This window comes from Neodiprion lecontei, chromosome 4 (assembly GCF_021901455.1).
Source record: "Neodiprion lecontei isolate iyNeoLeco1 chromosome 4, iyNeoLeco1.1, whole genome shotgun sequence".
Taxonomy (NCBI): domain Eukaryota; kingdom Metazoa; phylum Arthropoda; class Insecta; order Hymenoptera; family Diprionidae; genus Neodiprion; species Neodiprion lecontei.
The window spans coordinates 8,504,325-8,524,012 of NC_060263.1; the positions used below are offsets into that span (position 1 = coordinate 8,504,325).

Here is a 19,688-nt window from a genome sequence, read left to right on the forward strand (position 1 = left end):
GTCCGTTGGTGGAATGTAGGATTATTCGGTACAAAATTATTGCTTGCAGTTAATATCGATGTTACACGAAGCATCAGAGGACAGTACTTGCAATAATTAGCATCACGTTATGATATTATAAGTCTGTTTATTTTTTTTTTCCTCTTTGTAATTAAATTCATACTCCTGGTTTATAATTTTTGTTTTGAACTATGGAATCCATTTTGAGCTTAAGGGGTTATCATACTGTAACCAGCGTGTAGACAAACTAATTTTTCGCTAAATAATCAATACAAGGGCACGTTACGTATTTCCTCGCCAGTTTCACCTATCGTCGTAAGAAGCTGCTCTCTCTCTACCAACAGCTTTATTGCAAATACAACGTGCGAAAGTTCTAGTCTTTCAGTGATTGATTTTCGATAATGAAAAAAAGAGAAATTTAGCATACGAACGAACATTTCGCCAGGGTTAACATCATTCACCTTGTTGGTTAATAAAACTTGTTGATTAAATACTTTGCAATAGATGAGGACCTCAAAGCCGTAAATAGACTTTCACGTAGGAGGGTGTCGAAGATCATGATAGGTGTAAATATCGTGCAAGTAATTTTGACCGTCGGCTCTGCAGTGAAAGGTCAACCATAAACGAGAACTTAATTGATCCGAGTTCCTGCTGCGTTGATTGCGGGTCAACTGATCCTCGTGGATGTTTAAAAAAATTGAACTTATCAACTCAATTAAGGGTTAGGCGCGTTAAATTGGTACCGTGCAAAACCGCCGATTTACATCCGTCAAATTTTAGGGGGAAATAATGGCAGCATCGTTACTCAGTGTTGGGTAGAAAATGAAAATTTGAAATCGAGGACTGAACTTTCATGAGTTCAAATCGATTCGTTAAAAATAATTTTCCCCGGGTATGGCAAAAATTGAAAAGTTAATATTTGTGCATTGGTTGAAAGTATCCGATACTTCGTAGATTCCGGTTTGGAAATTGAAACCTCATACTTTTCAAATGCGGATCGTTTTCAACAGTGGTTTTTCTGACGGTAAAACAGCGAAGCTCTTTTCCATTTTACCGTCAAGATTCACGTTTTCTTCGAGTATCAAGTAAATTCCTATCTTTCCAATCGGTATCTATGTACAATAAAATTTTGCAGACTGATCAGCTGCTTCCATTTTTACTTTTTCATCAATTTCTATAATAGACTGGCAGAAATCTAATTGTTATCTTTTTTCACAGTTCTTAATTTCTCACAACAGTAACTTTCAATTCATCTCTCAATGTCGCATTTGTATTTGGCATTTCATTAGATTTTTTTAAACATAACGATAAGGTATTCTAAAATTGGTTGCAACGGGAATAGTGCATAATATTTACTCATTAATTTTTACCCAGCCTTCGCTCGAGTCGTCATTAATTTTATTTTACTGCCGTTCAAATATTTTCTGCAATTAAAATCTGGACACCAGTTTGAAAAGGTAACGAGAAAAAAATTTGCACCATAAGTTGGAAATAACTTGAGCTGCAGTTCCTTTGTCGATATATGTATATATATAATAAATATACAGTCTATGCTAAGTAAATATATATGCAGAGCGTTACAGTTATGATCACCAAACGGCGATCACTGTTATTTGTACACGTGCAACCAATTTGCATTCATTATTCCGCATCATTACGCTCCAATATACGTATGAGTCGTATCATGCACGTGATTATGTATTTGAAAATTAATGGTATAATGAGCGAATCGGACGAGTTACCAGCCAGGTCAATTTGCGTTCAAAATGTCCTCGTCCTCGTTTGTTCAATCGTCAAATTCAATTTTAATTAATCCACAAGCGATATTTGATATCGTTTTGGCCCTGTTGTGACAGAAAATTATATACGCGTATATATAAAACCTCATACAGCGAAAGCATTGTACGTACGTTCTCGAATAACATTACAGCAGTTTCAAACACTTGCGTTTAATTTAGAACACAGTAGAGTAAGACAATTTATGGCATTCTTCAATCATACAAACGAGTTTAAAAATATCTGGCTACGTCATTTCAGATGAAATTTGTGCAACTGAGAGAATCTGGATAAGTGGAAAAACAAGAAGGAAACTGAAAGATAACATCGTTATCAGTGTTTGTAGTCTAAAATATTGTTGAATTTGAACCACAATATGCAATTCTTGTCAACACGGTTCACGGTTATCTGCATTATTGAATTCAGAAAGACTAGCTGACTATTATATTCTTAAGTTACAATATTTGAAGCCGGGTAAATTAGGACAAACATTCAGGATATCCATGACTATTCTCTACGTGCCTGAAATCACAACCCCTGTTCTGAATACACAAATCATACAGACTCCTCGTAACTTCCTGCTCTGGGGGTTTTGTGGGCTGAGTTGTCCAAAGAATCGCAAAGTTAATTGGATACACACAGCATATCGTGAATCGAGAGGGCGCGTGAAATGATCACGCGAGAAGTTACAAGAGAATCCATTGTACAATCGATCGCAACTGTGAAACGGAAATTCAAAGGTAAAAAATGAACTCTATCCGTGCCGCGAAAGAAAGTTTGTGAAAATATCTACGGCGTGGACGCATCAGAGACGCAATGCACCTAATCACTCACTCGCAATCATGGCTGTCGGGATGAAAAAAGGTTCAACCGGTCGACTCAAGAGCCTCGGAACGAGATATCCATCGGATAATCAAGGCACAGAGCTTGCCTCAGTATTCACAAGTGGCAGCAGCAGCAGAAGTAACGGAAGGCAATACAGCCGAGAGAAAACCGCTGTTGAGATTTCTGCCGAAGGAGGATCTGGTGGAGCAATAAGAAGTTAACGCACCGGGCTTCCGGTTCGCCCTTTACGATTGCCGATCCGTTTTTAGCGCCGCCTTCGACGAGCCGAGTCCGGCATGAACGAGAACGGTGAATGGAGTAGGTATATCCGTTTCCCAGCAGCAGCTTTGCGAGATGAGCGAGGTCAACGAGCGCAAAACGGCTCGTAAATCGCTCAGGAACGCGTCGTAAAAACGATCTGGATGTAGGTACGTGCGTGCGGACTCTCTCCGAAGCGTAACCTCGACTCGACACAAATTACGTGCTGGTTATAATTATTTACCGAGTACAATGGACCTGGAAATGTCCTGGAATTTTGATTGTCCTTAAAGTTTTGGAAACCGTCTTTCTATTTTTCTTTTATCCTAGAAATATTCTGTTTTCAATGTCCTAGAAATGCCCTTGACTTTCGATTGTCCTTAAAAAGTCCTGGAAACTGTCCTTCAATTCCTTTTCTGTCCTGTGAATATTCTATTTTCAATGTCCTGGAAACGTCGTTTAATTTATTGCGGATTTTATACTGGACACCACGGGGCAGTGAATGAACGGATGATCAGCCTGGACGGACTTTGGCCAGTTATTAAATCGCTACGTGCCGTGGTCCCGATAAAACACCCTTTTCGCGGAGCTTATCCTGCTAATCCATTCATCATAATCGTGCCTATGTGCTGGCTGCGCCCATCGATGTTGGCTATACGTGATGCAGATGGGGAGGCTGGTTGTTAGTTTGACGTTGACTAATGTGCCGTTCGGTCTATCGATGCTGAAAACAATTTTCTCGTCATTATTATTTACCTCGGTATATTCTCTCTGATGTTGGATGCGGGAAGCTTCGCCGATGCTGTTTCACACTGCCATTTAGCCCAGGTGATGGTACAGCAAGCCTGGAAAAAATGTCGGGTTCAAATAACTCCACTTTCCACTATCTAACATTGTGTTGAATTTTTTTCACAACAAAATCATAATTAGGACGAAATAAGAGTTGACTCATGGAGTTAATATTCTCGGTAATGAGCTAAACGGTCTGATATAAGATCAAAACCGTCGAAAGTAACAAAGACCTTCGCTGTTCATAAGCAGTAGAATCCGGAAACATCCCTGAACAACGAAAATCGATCCATGATCTTCGAAACCTGCTAAAGTAGTTCATCATTTTGCGACGAATATGTCGACACCATTTCAAAACCGTCCACAGACGATATTCGCCACAAACACATAAAATCTAAGTCAAAATATTAAGAAACCTTCAGTGAACAAATGAAAAAGTGCTACAATTTCAACCAAAAAATGCCAATTTAAATTGACAGTCTTAAAGTTTTACACCTCTTTGATAAATGATCTGTACATTGAATAAGTGGTAATTACCGAATGGACAAAGTAATGATTCTGATCACATATCTCATTTTAGTATGCCAAATTTTGTTTATGTCTTGTTGAATCTTAAATAAACAAAAAATTTCTCGCACCGTTACGGTTTACGTAAGAAGAGAAGATTGTTTTTTACATGTCTTGTGTTATTTACTAACCGGTATCACAATAGTCGAATCAACTATTCGTCGATAATAACTCTAATTATGTGCGCATAACACAAGACCTCTACTGTAGAATATAACCAATTTGATTAAATTAATTCCAAAATGGTCGAATAGACTTCATGAATGAACAGATCAAATATTTGCATGGTTATCATTTCTATCAAGTTCAAGCTCCTTGCAAGGATAGTTCTGAATTTTCATTATTGTTCAGGAACTATTTTTTCCAACTGATAAATTGCTCTTTTCGTGTTGCCACGGTCTTTCGTAATTTGCAATACGTAAATTAAACATATAATTGAGTATGGAGAGTGGAAAAAATACATTCGAATATGAGATTTTACACTGATCTCAATAGTTAGAAATTGTAATGATGAATACGATTCAACTAAATACTCGTACATACGAAATGATTTCATTGATAATCAGAACTTCTGTCAAAGGTCATATCAAATTTAAAAGTTGTGGGCAATTAGTTATCACGTATATTGAACAAAGCACGGATTGGAATCTGTTTAAATCGATCCTTCTTTAGCCCAAGGGTATAGACTTGTTCCCACGGTGAAGGTGCGGCTCATTGAGCAATGCATTAACCAATGAACCGTAACTTCAATGCAAGAACAAGCCAACACCCGTGGGTTGAAAAAGATTCGATTCGTGGACTTTACTCCGTGTAGTTGTTGAATGAAGCGGAAAACTAATTTTCTTTCATCTTTAATTAAATTTGACGTGAGGTTTGATTGAAATTGAAATCCACGATATAAGCTTGTGCGATAAGAGTAGCCTAACAATAAACTCTTGGATGTATTTTATACCGTCATACTTATTGTTATGGTATTAAATTGTTGAGTTCAATATAGTGTCTTATTGCACGGCATGTAAGAACATAACTGCACAAAGAGAATAATTTATAGTAGAAATTATGAAGAGCTGCAGCTGGATGATGTCGAAAATTCGTGATATTAGAAAATCCATAACTACTTTGAAAGACGTTAACCGCCAATGAAACTTGCACCAAAACTTAGGGCTTTTTAAACAGACAGGTTTAAAACAAAAGATACACAAGCAATCTTATTGTTAACCTCATTTTACATTGCGTTGAATAATTTCTACAATTTTAGAGCAGCCTGCATAAAATTGGAATTTCCCGAAAGTCGATAAAAATGTAAATAAAAGATTTTAGAAAAGTGTGTTTCCGAAATCTGTGCAAACGGGGTTTTGTGAGTGATTTAAATGAATTCTTGTTGCGATTTTTCTGGGTAATTTGAGGTGTACTTAACCTGCGACGTAAAATTATTTGGGGTGGGGCTGAAGTTCCGAATTTGGAATGATCCAAAAGCGCCTAATTCCGAATTCTTGAGTGGCGAAACTTGAAGTAAAAAATCTGACGTTTCAAAGTTCCGAAATGCAAGATTCCGAAAATTTAAAACACGATAGAGCAAAGTTCCAAAAAGAAATGTTCCGGTATGTCAAAATTCCGAAAAATAAATTTTTGCTAGAGTAAAATGACGAAAGTCGAAATATAGGCTCACACAGCGTAGTTTACTCAACGATTGGGTTCCAAACGTAAAAATATCAAAAATCCAAAACAAAAAAGGATTAAAGTGGTGAAATTTCACTTCTTAAATTCAAAAATTCACTTAACTAAAAATCTTGGATTATTCGAAATTTCGATGTTTCAGATTTTTAAATTTTCATATTTTCGCACTCTTATAACTTTGACCTGTCGGATTTATGCCCTTTCGACATTTTGTCCTTTCACAATTTCGCGGAACTTTTCAAATTCGAAATCTCAGGGCTGCCCCAATCATTGGACGCTTCCAAATCATCTTTAGGATTTTCTTGCTAATTCACCTGCATTCACCAGGTCATTTCTGAACTCAAATTATCTATCTTTTCCTAGAACTATCCAGGTAATGTGTAAAATCTCTTGATTTTTTCGCGTTATCTTTACAAATGTTTTACATTTCGTATCTTTTTTTTTTTCAGACCGTCCACAAAGTTGTCAGATTCTTCCTGGTCATCTGGATGATCTTTGTCATTGCCCAGACTTTTTCATATCGTTCAAAAGATTCCCGGCCTATTTCCTGATTTTTCCAGGTTGTCGATAACATTTTTTAACTAACGTAGGTTTATCAGGTCACATAAAATCCTCCAAATAACTATACCAAACGTGAGCGTGTTACTCCAGTATCGACCGTTGCTAGATATAGATACGATAAATCCAGTGAAGGGTCTTTGACTTTTTCTACTTCAGATTAAAAAAGTTGAAACGAGTTTCTAATCTTCTCGCCCAGCCAAGATACCTTCATACACACGCGGCCGTCAATCAAGAAGTTAAAAACTAAAACCATTTCATCGAGTAGACTTTTTACCCCTCAAATTCTGAAGTATTGTATCCTGCACACATTGTATTCCACAAACACTCTCGAATATCGATAAAAACACCCAAAGTCAGGGTATTCCGAAACGTTGGCTACATTTCTTTCCATACTCTCTGACGCTGCAGTGAGATTTCATAAAACAAATCTTCATCCATCCGCGATTCACTATTCACTATTCGAATGCCGTCGACCCGAAGCTTGTCTTTGAGTTAAGCTTCCATCGGCGTATTTGTAAACGGCCAGTGGCCCAATGACGCAGACGGATGTCTCTCACCGCTTCAGGCACTCGTCTACTTCGATTTCAACGTGTTCCTTTCCCGCAACAAGCCACCTCTCACGATACAGGGTGGGCGAAAATTACCACTCCAAGTTTCACATTCGGTCCGGATCATTGGACTCGACGGTGCAAGTGTACCCCGATTCCGTATACACAAAATCACAAATGCGAGAGAAAGGCTCGAAGAGACATCGCGGAACGACAAAGAACCAATCAATCTGCTTTGCTTCGTTACACACATGACACAAACAGTCTCCGCTGGTTCGGAGACGAGTTTCGTTTGAGAAAGATTCTTTTTTACCAACTGCGTACGCATGTGCAGGCTGACAAGATTGGCGCTCCAACGCACAAATTTGTGCATAATTGTGGGACTTGATCTGACAGCCGGTGTATTGGATTGACACGTATTCTAAGGTTAGATTCGACGGTCGTGGGTTATGTTACGTTTATTGAGATTGGGTTTGTTTCGCGCTCGGCCGACTGTGGCGCTGCAGGTTTCTCTGTGTTGCCAACATAACTGTCTAGTGTAAAAAATTAGCCGTCTCAGATTGATTGTCTCCAAGTGTACATGTAACCCCTCAATGAATTATTACCAACAAGTAAACTTGGGCTTCAAATCTAACGTTAACGAGACGACATTCGTCTCAATACACTGCTTCGTAGACGAAGCAGAGCTCATTAATGGGGCGGAGTGGCCGTTATGGAGAAGCAGTCGAGGTTCACCGTGCGCCCCTGGAGGAGAGAGTCCCTTCAGGAAATTTACTGCGCCCCAACGCAGCCAGCCAGTTTGTTAGCCACGTGCCACCCTTCCGAGTCCATCAAATCTTGGCCATAGCGAAACACTCCGTAAGGTTACTTATTACTCTTGTTAACCCTCGCATTTGTGCGACTACAACACCGTGATCGTGGCTGTCGGTCTCTGTTGGTCTCGACGAAAATCATGGAGTCGGATGGCCGCCCGACTGGCAGGGCTGTCGAAGGGCTACGCGGAATTAGGGGCGGCTAATGCGCCGCCACTTTGTTTCATAAGCGTCCCCAGTGTCCCCATTAGGCTGGTACCATTATCTCGCCGCGTCCTTCCTCGGCTGACCAAGCACTGCCGCTTGTATCACCGATACCATGACCGTGGAGGGTCAAAGCAAAGGGCCTACTGGCATCCGCTTATCTCTGCGAAAAGATACGACCAGGAAAACTGATTGTCTTCATCGGGTTCGACTTTGTTTCATCAATTCGAGTCGTCCTACGTCGCATGCAGAGAACTTTACGCAGACAAATATTCCTGCGTATGGTACTGTTACGTTCCAGCCGATAATTATGGCCACACCCTCTCTGTATCGCAACCTGCCGACACGTGCAATTATCATAAGAGAGCACACATGCTCATACCATAGCCCTTAAGAACCATATAGATATAGATTTAGTTATCATCTTGGTGTGGAATGGTCTCGCACCGACAATTGTTCATGTATCATTTTCACAAAGTATCGTTCTTAGAATTCAAATTTGCATTCTTGCAACTAACTATGCTGTCGGCATTGCACCGATTGGCCTCTTCAATACAAATCGTCTTGCACTGGCGTAGCCAAAAACGAATCAGGAGTCTCCTCGAGACTTCCCACTATTCAAAATTCTTTTCGAACTGGACAGTTGCAAATTAGAATCACTTCAGACATCGAAAGTAACAGAACCAATTTAGACGTCAGACCATTGCACACCTCGAAATCAAAAACGTCAATTATCATTCAGTCATAGAGCACTCATCTTCAGAAGCTTCGAACTTTAGAACATCTAACCAAGTGAATGATACTAATAACCCATATCTCGAAAACCAGTTAACGAACATATTATATTTAATAAACGTGTATTTTGAATTAAAGTGTGTGTAGAGCGAGTTATTTCAATCACGCATAGTGATAGTTGGCACGACCCACAACAAAATTCCAAACCAAGACAGGCTGCACGAGAAATTGTAAAGGATTTCTCGTGATGTTCTTTCCAGAACGTAACAGTACCTACGGTAACGGATGGATTTGTCGCAGCAGTATGAGGATTGGAATTATTGAGTATGGAGTATTTTACTATTAGACTTATGTTACGTTACACTGAGAAAAATTTCATTTTTTATAGTAACTAGAAAAATTCGGTAAAACGGATATCGTTAAAAAAAAAAAAACTGTTCGTATATTGTTGGAGTTACGAAAAACGTGGTATACGTAACCATTTTGCGCTATTGTCGATCCTTTTTTGGTAATTGGAACGCAAAATCAGTTTGTGAGGTTTACTCTACTTGTTTAGTTAAATAAAGCTTTAATATCAATTTGTCGTTGCACAAGCGTTAAATTTTCGCAACAGTTACAAGAAAATATAATAACAGCGATCGTAATGAGAAAGAATAGTAACGAATACTAGACTTTCTGGTAACAGCTACAAAACTAATTTTCACTTTGTACCTGGAAATATATTTTTCGATTGTGGTAAAAAATGAAAATAGTTGAGGACTGAGCGGTAACCGGAACTAAAACTTTCTCTCAGTTTGGTCTTCTCTCATCCTTTAATCGCGTTTTTCATCCTAACTCTAATTCTGACGCTAAATGCTAGAAGATGTCTCATATTTGAATGCTCGTAAACAAATTGGCTGTTGAGTCTCTTATCTATGGTGCATAACCCATAACCGCCATAATTTTAATGTCTATCTTTTGTAAGCTTTAATATTCTTGACAATTTCTACAACCGCTCACGCACTTAAATTTTTCTCCCCAGCACAGTGTGCACCGTACGGATGTATTATTTTACTTACAATAAAATTTGGACGTATTTTAAAGGGTTATTTTGAATACTCTTCAGCTTGCCTCTTTGATTCCGGAGTTGAAGTCTGACTACAGATTCTAAAAATGACGAAAGAAACATTTATATTAGGAATGAAAGTCGCTCAGAAAATGCTTTGCTTACCATCTTTTTTAGCTTAAATATTTTTTCAGTCTTCGCCTGGAAACTTGTTTTGCATTCCATATTGAAGTGTTACGCTTATTTATAGTGACTTTGCGATTCGTACAAACTGCTGTCCAGTTGAGTCAAATTGCCGTATTTTAATTAACAAAGTGTAATTATAAACATGAATTCCGATACATAATCAGCAATTCGTTTCAATTCGAACAACATGAAGTTGGATTTACATTTCATTTACCATACATAAGTGATTTTTCTGATCACAGCTATAGCTAATAAGTAAAAAGTTGTTTGGACTACGTTGGTTTATTTGATACCTCATGCTAAAGGTTTATCACTTTAAAAACAATTTTATCTCTGTGCATATAAAAACAAGGAACGTTATTGTATAAAAAACATTGAAGAAATAAAGTCTTTGTTATAACTACACCTTATTTGTATTTTGCGTTTGCTCTTCCCAAAACCTAAACTGTGCGGAAAAAAAAGGCACAAGATAAACCAATTGAGGGAAAAAGAAAAGTTTCCCAAACACGTAGTTTTACTTTCACCAAATCGGATTGATTCCATTGATGGTTAATTGATGGAATGTCGCGGTTCGGGGAGTCGACATCAGATTTCAATTATCTCTCGAATTGCTTGGAGCTTTAAATGAGCTACTCGACTGCTTGTCGCTTCTCTGAATATATTTATCACATAGAATCAAAAAGCGCTAGTCATTGCAATAATAATTACCCAATTACGTTGACAATACTGGAATGACGATTGGCCGGAAAATGTTATTTTCACAAGCGCAAAGACATTCTCGAAGCATGAAGCTCTCCTCACGTTTGATAAAATATCGCAGACATCCAATAAGTGCAAGAATCGATTCAAGGTAGTATTGAACGGTATATGCTATCACGCGAGCGAATGAAAAGGAACAAAAATGTGGGACAAATAAAAAAAAAAACACGACAAAAATCGCACTGTCCAAATCGAAGGAATCGCGTTCAATCTCCTCCCCTTTATCGTTGCCGTGTCGGTGTGTGTGAAAAAAAAAAAAAAACAAAAGTAATAAACAAACAAAAATTCCCCACCTAGAAAGGGTAGCGAATGTAAAAAGGAGCCAATTTGAGTGAAATTAAAAAATTAAACGCCCTCGTATAAATAGCTAATCTTCAATTACTGTCGGCGGTATCAGGGTGGGGGGAGGGCGTTTAAAACGAGCGATAAACCGAAGCGAGACCATCCGGTTCAGCCGTTCACCAGAACCAAAACCCGCAAGGTCCAAGTATCGCGAGTATCACATCCCGCCCACTATCTTCCCGCAATATCTTAGCAGCACGTGCGTTTAAACGTCGGCTTTATTCGGCTATAAGGGGTTCGGTACGAAGAGCCGAGCAAATACCGCCGACAATATCGTCCAATTTATTGACCCTTTTTTTTTTCGAGAGGGGTATGGACGCAACGCACGGATGCGAACGGCGCTGCACAAAACGGCCGAGATACGAGCCGATTCAATGTTTTCAGGTTTAACAAGAATATACATACATGCTGCAAGCACCCGCAGCTGGGGAAATGAAAATAACGGGTGAAATAAGAGAGAGAGAGAAAGAAACGGGAAAAACAACGCGGAATGATGTGGAATACTGCAGAGGTGAAGAGATAGGGGGAAATGGTAATAAAATTGAAGAAACAAGAAGCTTCGCTTTTTCCTCTTTTTCTTTAACTCGCTTTCGACATTTTCTTTCCGAGTTTTTTTTTCTCTCTCTCTCCCTCTCTTTTTCCATCTCCTCTTTACTTCTTCTTTCTTCCTTTTTCTTTTTACTTCTCTCCTTCTCTGTACTACCGGAAAGCTCATGCTCTCAGGGGTGCACAAGGGGTTGCTGTTCGGTTATGACCCCTTACCAGGCTTTGTTGTTTTTTTTTTTTATTTTTTTTTCACTTTTCGCGTTTCTCTATCTTATTTTCTTACTGTTATTTTCATTGTTATTATAACCAGTCTTGCTCTACACGTTTTACTTCGTAATGGCGATACTATGCATCCGCGGTTATATCGTGATATTACCCTCACCTTCTTTGTTATTATCGTAAAATGAAAAACAGTTAGCAATCTCAATTTTCTCTAATTCTGGGTACGAAAATATGCAATTTTGTTTACGGAAAAATTTTAGTCTACCTCGAAACATAAATTTTTGCCGTTTTAACGATAACGCGTTTTTAATTAAAGGTTTACAGCTTCAGGATATTTCCCTCGCGTCAATCTTTATTAAGCTGTTCTTATTGATTGAATGTGTGATGCAATATTTGACTCATTGGCTGAACATCCCGAGTCAAATAAAAAGATCTGTTGAAAATATGAAAATACATTAAAGTGAAAGAAACACGTAGTTACTTATTTGAAAAAGTTAAAGTATACTTGATGTACCAATGGGTTGTTAAAAAAAAATTAATGCGCTTCAATTGTTTTCATTCTTAATAGACCTTTTAAATTAAAAATTAATTTGTGATGCTGATATCGGACAACGCGAATTACAGACAATCTTATGAATGAAACGCCTTAATGCGGGGTAAAAATTGAACGCAGATATTGATTTTATTTTATGTTTGATGATAAAGTCTCGCAAAAATATCCTCTCAGAAACATTTTTCAAACTCTTGAAAGTACTTCAATTCTAATTCACCATTCATTCTCGTATTTGTTTCAATTTTTCCATCAAAGAGAAAATTTTACGTCCAATTAACGTTAATAATTGTAACGTTCAAATCTGTCATTGAAAGTTATTTTATTCTCATCAAACTCTTCTGCATAAATGAACTGCATTTCCGTTAATAAATTTCAATCAATCTGCTGAGTATATGTAATGAAATTCCAATTTCGAACTGAAATGCGTCAATGTGTTACACTTCCCTCATTAATTTACGAATAATTATTGTAACAGATTAACAATAAAAGGAAGACAAGACAAATAAATACGATTTAATCACGTAATTTATTTTTCATTCACAGTACAAAATAAAATAGTGATTTTCGGGTATAAATAAAAATGTACAAAAACTTGTCATTAAAACCCAGTGAAGAACTTTGCCTTTCTTTCGTCTGAATTTTTGATTTCTCGCTTTTCGTTATTTCACCAAATTAGATTTTTCGTGTTTCTTTGTTCGTAAAGTAACTTTTAATACATTAAAATGAACGTTTCAAATTTCATTATAAATCAAATATCTGATGAAGCTTTACTTTTCATGTCCTCACTAAACAATTAATATTCTCAGACACGTCTTGGTAGTTTCGTCGTTATCGTAGAAGTTAGTGATAAACTTATATTGAACTAGTTAAATTACGTTTAGAGCTAGGCGGGCTTGTTCAAACGGTAACCTCCTTTTTTTTAATTCGAGTATTAGACACGCTATGTAAACTGTTACATTATGAATATAAGTTTGTCCTGCAGGTGTTCAAAAACATTCTGAACCTTACAATTCGACACACACGATGGAACTTATGAAACGTCTCTCCTTGTAAATCCTAATTCATGTACTTACAAGGAGACTTTGCGATCCGTCACTCACCCATTTCAATGAAACTTACGTCGCGTTTAGGCCATGACTCGAACTTAAATTGCCCAAAACGGAAACTCCAAATGGAGAGCCGTTTCCAAGAAAATCGAGTTCAAGTCTCGCTAAGGCTACTATTTTTTTTTCTTTCAATTTTTCAATCCATTCCAAATTCCTGTATTGTTTAGGTACATTATAGATTTATGAAAATTATATAAATAATCAAGCGTTCGATTAGTAGGTATTTACTTCGCAAAAACACGCTTTTTACAATAATTTTTTTGTTCGTTTGTATGAAATTGAACTAGAATTATCCTCAATATCGTTCATTTGATTTATAGTAGAGTACAGAGTAAAATTTAATCATCAGAAGCATCCCTGTCAGAAGCAGTCCAGAAAAATTCAGGGTGATGACGCATCCTAAAAACATCGAAAACAATAACAACAATTAACTAAAATAACTCTATGCTCGATGAAAAGCACGTATTTCAAACGATAGATCGGAAAAAACAAAAAAATGATAAAAAGCGTGTTTGTGAGAAGAAAATGTTAATTAAATACTTACTCATTCGTATAATTTTCATAAATATGTAATGCTAGTAATGAAGGAATTTAGGATGGATTAAAAAAAATAAATAAAACGTAGTTCCGGCGAGCACTTAAGCTTGATTTTCTCGGAAACGGCTTGTCATTTGAAGTTTCTACTTTTGGGCAATTGTAGTTCGAATCACGGCTTACACGCGACACAAATTTCCCTGAAATCGGTGAGTGACGGATCGTAAAGTCTCCTTGTAATTAGATGAATTAGGATTTACAAGAAGGAGCGGTTCAGAAGTTCCATAGTCCGTGTCGAATTGTAACGTTACGAAATATTTTTTAACACCTGCAGGACAAACTTATATTTATAATGCAACAGTTTACATAGCGTGTCTAATAATTGATTTGAAAAAAAGGAAAGGAAAGAAATATTAATTGTGTAGCGAGGACAAAAAACGTAAAGTTTCATCGAATATTTGATTTACAATAAAATTAGAACGTTCATTTTAATTTATCAAAAGTATAATTTACGAACAAAGAAAAACAAAACTACATCGTAAGTTCTTTTTGTCAGATGCATATTTTTTTTCTTAACAATCTCTTCGCAAAGGTCCAATATTCCGATTACAATTTCCCGAGACGATAGTCAAGAATTACCGTTCTATTCGCTTCTCTTCGTTCTGATCGAGGAATTAAACGTGACACCTGGTCTGAGGCTTCTCGGTTTTGCCGTGGAGCGGGTGTGGGTAAAAAATGAAAAAAACCAAAAATCAGAATGGTCAGAATTCCGAATATAAATATATCGAAAACTCACAATCACGAAAGAACAAAGTGGCGAATCTTCATTAAGACAGAAATAATGGAAATAGAATATAAAACTATCGAAATTTGACGTTATAGAAATTAGAGTACACAGCTGGTGAAAATTCCGAAAGGCGATTAGCAGAACGAGGAAAATACAATTTTTCGCAAACACAAATGAATAACCTTCGGATGGATCGCAAAGTAGAATTTTCGTCTATTCTAATTCATAAATGCCAAGGATCAAGAATCAAAACGGTTAGAACTCCGAGTAGTTGTCTCGTAGAAGGCTCGGAATATAGAATTGCAGTATATCAGAATCGTCGGAATGAAGAATCGCAATATATCTGAATAGTCAGGCACATCGTTGGCCACACTCTGAAGGCCTAACCCAACAGCTTTAACAACTCAAAGTTGTCTATTTGCATTGCGTTCTTTCTTCTTCATTAAGTACCGAGTAAAGAATTTGTTTGATTCCGTATATGAATCATGTTACAAGTCAAAATAGATTAGTTGGATGGACTCGGAATGTGAAATTCTGGCGGTAAGCCATCTATACGGTTACTTTCGGAATACTGATCTTTCCGAATAATGACCCTTCTACATTCTGGATATCTGTTTTCCGCCGTTACTAGACGATGAGTTTCTAACTTTTATTTTTATAATATTTGGAAATTTGAGAATCTGAAACTTTCTACAAATTCATTCTCCGGAATATTGACTCTATACATTATTAAATTCTGCATCTCTGAATTCTTGGATTAACGTTTTCCGAAGTAAGTGGATTCGGATAATAGAGCCCTCTCCTGAATATATTTCAGGTAAACTGCAGCTTTTTCTTGGGCACTATTCGGGACTTAAAATTTCTGATAGTATCTGTTCTCGCATATTCGTTATTCGAGTTCATTAAATTCGGAATTCTGGCCGTTCTGATTTTCGGTTTTTCTCATTTCTTACGCCCACTCCCGCAGAGCTTTGTCGGGGAATGATGCGTAAAGCTTGCGTCAATGAGAGGTGATAAAGAGGCGTGATTGCAAGCGTGCGACTTGTTCATTACCGCTGCTTAAGCATCCCGCCGACTCGTGATACCGTCAACTTTGCGTAATCTTCAACTCTAACCACCACTCGCAGTCCGCTCTCTCCCTTTCGGGCAATTAGAACCTCTATCTGGGCCTCCCGCAATTATTTCCTTGTGGGAAAATATCTCTCGAAAGAACGTAACGCGCAACAGCAGCAACGGGCTTCTTTAATTAATCTGCGCCGATCTTTACTGCAAGCACTTGAGAAGTACTTTTTCCGCTTCAAGTTCTCCGTATCGGCGAATATTTTTCCCCACTTGAGAATTGAATCTAACCTCATCACCGCTGGAGTGCAGCAATCGCGATTCGACGAGTCACGCGAACCGGCGATTCGTTCGATCTGCATTTTTATTTTCAACAATATAAAAAAGCGTGGTATTTGGTGGCTGAGATCAACGATTTGTATGCAGTATTATTTTTCTTACCGCAATATTCCGCAACTTGATATTTTTCTTTTGGGGTAAAACGGTTCGGGCGAAACGGAGTTCTGATCTTTTCAAGACGACAGCTTGGTCTAAGTTTCGATGCTCGAGGCATTGGGAGAATCAATATTTTCTTTTTATTTGAAATTCCTTTCACGCTTAGATACTTGAAAAAAATGTTCCTGAGCGGAGTTTTTAAAACTAGATCACGTTATAAAAATTTTTAAAAACCCCAAACCGAGAGCATGGTTTATGATGATGAAACAGCTTGCGAACTTCAAAACTCGTTATTTACAGATTTTTATGCAAATTATATTCATTCACGTTATCTTGTTTTACTTCGTTTATTTGATTATTCAGTTGAATCTGTGAAATGAATAATTTTGAACAAATAAAAATAACGTTTACGCTATTCGTTTGCTAGAAGTATCAAGACTCACGTAATGATTTTATTTCTTTAGACATCATTCGAAATGAATTATCAGAATTCGTACTATTGGCATCCTTGAAATTTTTTTCCTACTGCCCTTGTTGTGTATTCACACCTATAAAAATCAGGATTAACTTTTTGCTACCTCTGTACTTAAATGGAATAATGTAAACTCTTGGAAATCTGAACGAAAACGCTAAATTTTAAAATATTTCGAACAGTGGAATTTCTTTTAAAAACATCGTACAACCCCTCATTATTTGTTCATTCTTGCTTCATTGTTCTGATTTTCATGGAACCTGGTGAGATATACAGTAGCGCTCAAAAGTATTATATTTTGATAATATGAAATTCGCAATTACTTTGATCAACCGTTTTTCTTACTTTTCTTTACATTCACTTTATTTTCGAGCAGTCGATAGTTCATTTTTAACAATTATGTAGAACATCGAATTTCCTCCAACAAATTATTGATTTTTGTAGTTTACACTAGCATGCAATTAACTCAATTACTATCTTTGTCAAAATACTTTTGAGCGAAAATAATTCTAACGCGAAGAAACCTATTTCTATATATAATTTTATGCCACCAATTCGTCTCATCCACCTTAAGATTCTACAACGAATTAAAATACTTTTCGCTTTGTCTCGAGGGTCGCAGTATAATAACCCAAATATTAATACATTAATATCATAAAGTACAAACTTTTTAAGAGTCCCCCTTTATTCGTCCCCATCCACTCTGACAAATTCTGCACCAGCTGCAGCACCGGCTTGCAGAGTACCTGGACGTTTATGTTGAAAAGAGATTAATTTCATCCCGCATTGCGTTCCGTGTGCCGAAGATCCGCCTATCGCGACTTTTTTCCGCATGAAAATGATTCCTCAACCGTGTGCGAAATAAAGAGGTTCAGAGCAAATAGCAGCTCTGGAAAGAAGAAGCGAACGTTTCTCTTAATTAATTAGTTAATTAATTGCTTAATTAATTAATTAATAACGCCGTTCGGTATCGACGTGCGTGCGTGTGTGTGTGTGTGTGTGTGTGTGTGTGTGTGTGTGTGTGTGTGCGCGTGTATGTGTGTGTGGCGTACTTTGAAAACACTTGAAAAGCGAGTAAAAAGAATAAACTAAGGGGTTATATTAATTTGGTAAACCGCGGAGCAATTCGCTCGGTTAAAGTGTGCAATTCTGAACCCTGCGGTGGCCGATCTGTAAACGAAACGTATCCTTCTCTTTCGCTTATTTATCTTTCTCGCCTTTGATTCCATTAGCTAAATTAAATCGCATTCCCACTTTGATGTCAGCATCGAGATGGATACGCAGTTATTTATCAATCTCTGGCAATACGTATATTTATACAGAAATACAGAGCAGAAACTGAAAACGCTTCGGCACAAAAGCTCCGGATAAAGTATATAATCGAGTTACTCGCGATCGAGAAATCCCTGATAATCTAATCACCGATAATTGGTGATTCGTTAAGTTTTATCTGACGTTTTTGATTCTACCTCTTACCGAAATTCCGCTCTTCGTTACACAAAAAAATTCCAAATATTCCAAGCTAAACCTGGCGAAAAATAAGGGGTAGAGAAATAGATCGAGAGAGAGAAGGAGGGTGGTTAAATAACCGGCGAGTGGTTGAAGAGGTATGGAAAATTTTTAACTTTTTGATAAATCCGACAACTCATTTAACCGACAAGCTTGAGTAAAACTTTTTTCCTCTTTTCCCCCGTGTGGCATCGCGACTTTAAAAAGTTTGTGAAACTTTTTACATTTTTTAAACAGTGTTAAATAATTTCTTGTGACGTGTTGGAAAAAAAAAAAAAACAAAGATCGTTTCTTATGAAACGGAAATTTTTATTTCCGTCAGTCTCACGTATCGGATAGGCAACATTGATCCGCTGTTTTATTTTTCATCCCAATAATTTACTAAGAATATCGTCCTTCGCTCTAACTGAAAACATTAATCCCGTCACAATACACAGCAAGCAATATCTGCAATCATAGAAGTGGATCATATCTGCGACAATTAATATGAACAAACATTTTTTTTTTAAAATTTGTAACTAATTACACTGTGCAACAAATTAAATACTTTTTTTTCCACTGGGTTTACAGTAAGCAATGATTCCTAACCTCGAAGTCAATTGACGTTTATAAATAAAATTGTCAGATCACGTCAGGATTCATGGTGAAAAGCGTAAGCGTTTATTGATCTTTTTCAAATTACATAAATAAGTGACGCAAAAATTTATTATTCGTTAAAAAAAATCTTATATTCTATCGAACGATTTGTCTTGATTTCAAATTACAATCTTAAAATAAGCTGAATAACACTTCGCAAGCAACGAAGAAATTAGCTTTTTCCACTTTTAAGAGTAAATTGACCATAAACATAACAAAACATGTTAGGCGAATTAACACAAACGCGTGGCATTTCGTACATTTATGAGTAATCTAAATGTTTTGATGACTTTTACGCACAGCAGAGTTATATTTTTATGACTGCCCTAAAAAGAAACAAATCGTTGCGAAGAATGAACAAAGTAAAATCTTACTTTTCTATGTTTTGTGCACATTTTGAGGCGTGATATATAAATGTAAATTCATTTTCTCTTGTTCACCAGGTATACCTAAAGCGAATAACTATTCGAGATATTGGTGAATTTTTTATTGTTGCATAATGTTTAACGGGCTACAAAATTTATACTTTTCATTTCTGAATTAATCATCTTAAAACGCAATGAATTTTTGTTTTTACGATTACTGTCATACGAAACTAATTTTCATTTTGTATCTGGAACTATATTTTTCGATTGTGGTAAAAAATGAAAATAATTAAGTACTGAGCGGTAACCGGAACTAAAAATTTCTTTCAGTGCAGCAAGTAAAAAATCTCCGAATTACAATGATTGCAATTTGCAGAAAT

General features: G+C 36.9%; 1 protein-coding gene across 4 annotated transcripts in view; it reads right to left on the bottom strand.

Moving 5' to 3' along the window:
• LOC107227881 (protein artichoke) overlaps nucleotides 1-19,688 on the bottom strand; it is a 121,854-nt gene that overhangs the window by 75,145 nt on the left and 27,021 nt on the right. For 3 of the 4 annotated variants that reach the window (XM_046736688.1, XM_046736689.1, XM_046736687.1), the window contains one exon: nucleotides 3,616-3,704. The gene's annotated coding sequence lies outside the window, so the exon portion shown is untranslated. Of the gene's footprint in view, nucleotides 1-3,615; nucleotides 3,705-19,688 lie in introns of those variants that run through there. The other variant, XM_046736690.1, reaches the window with a different exon arrangement.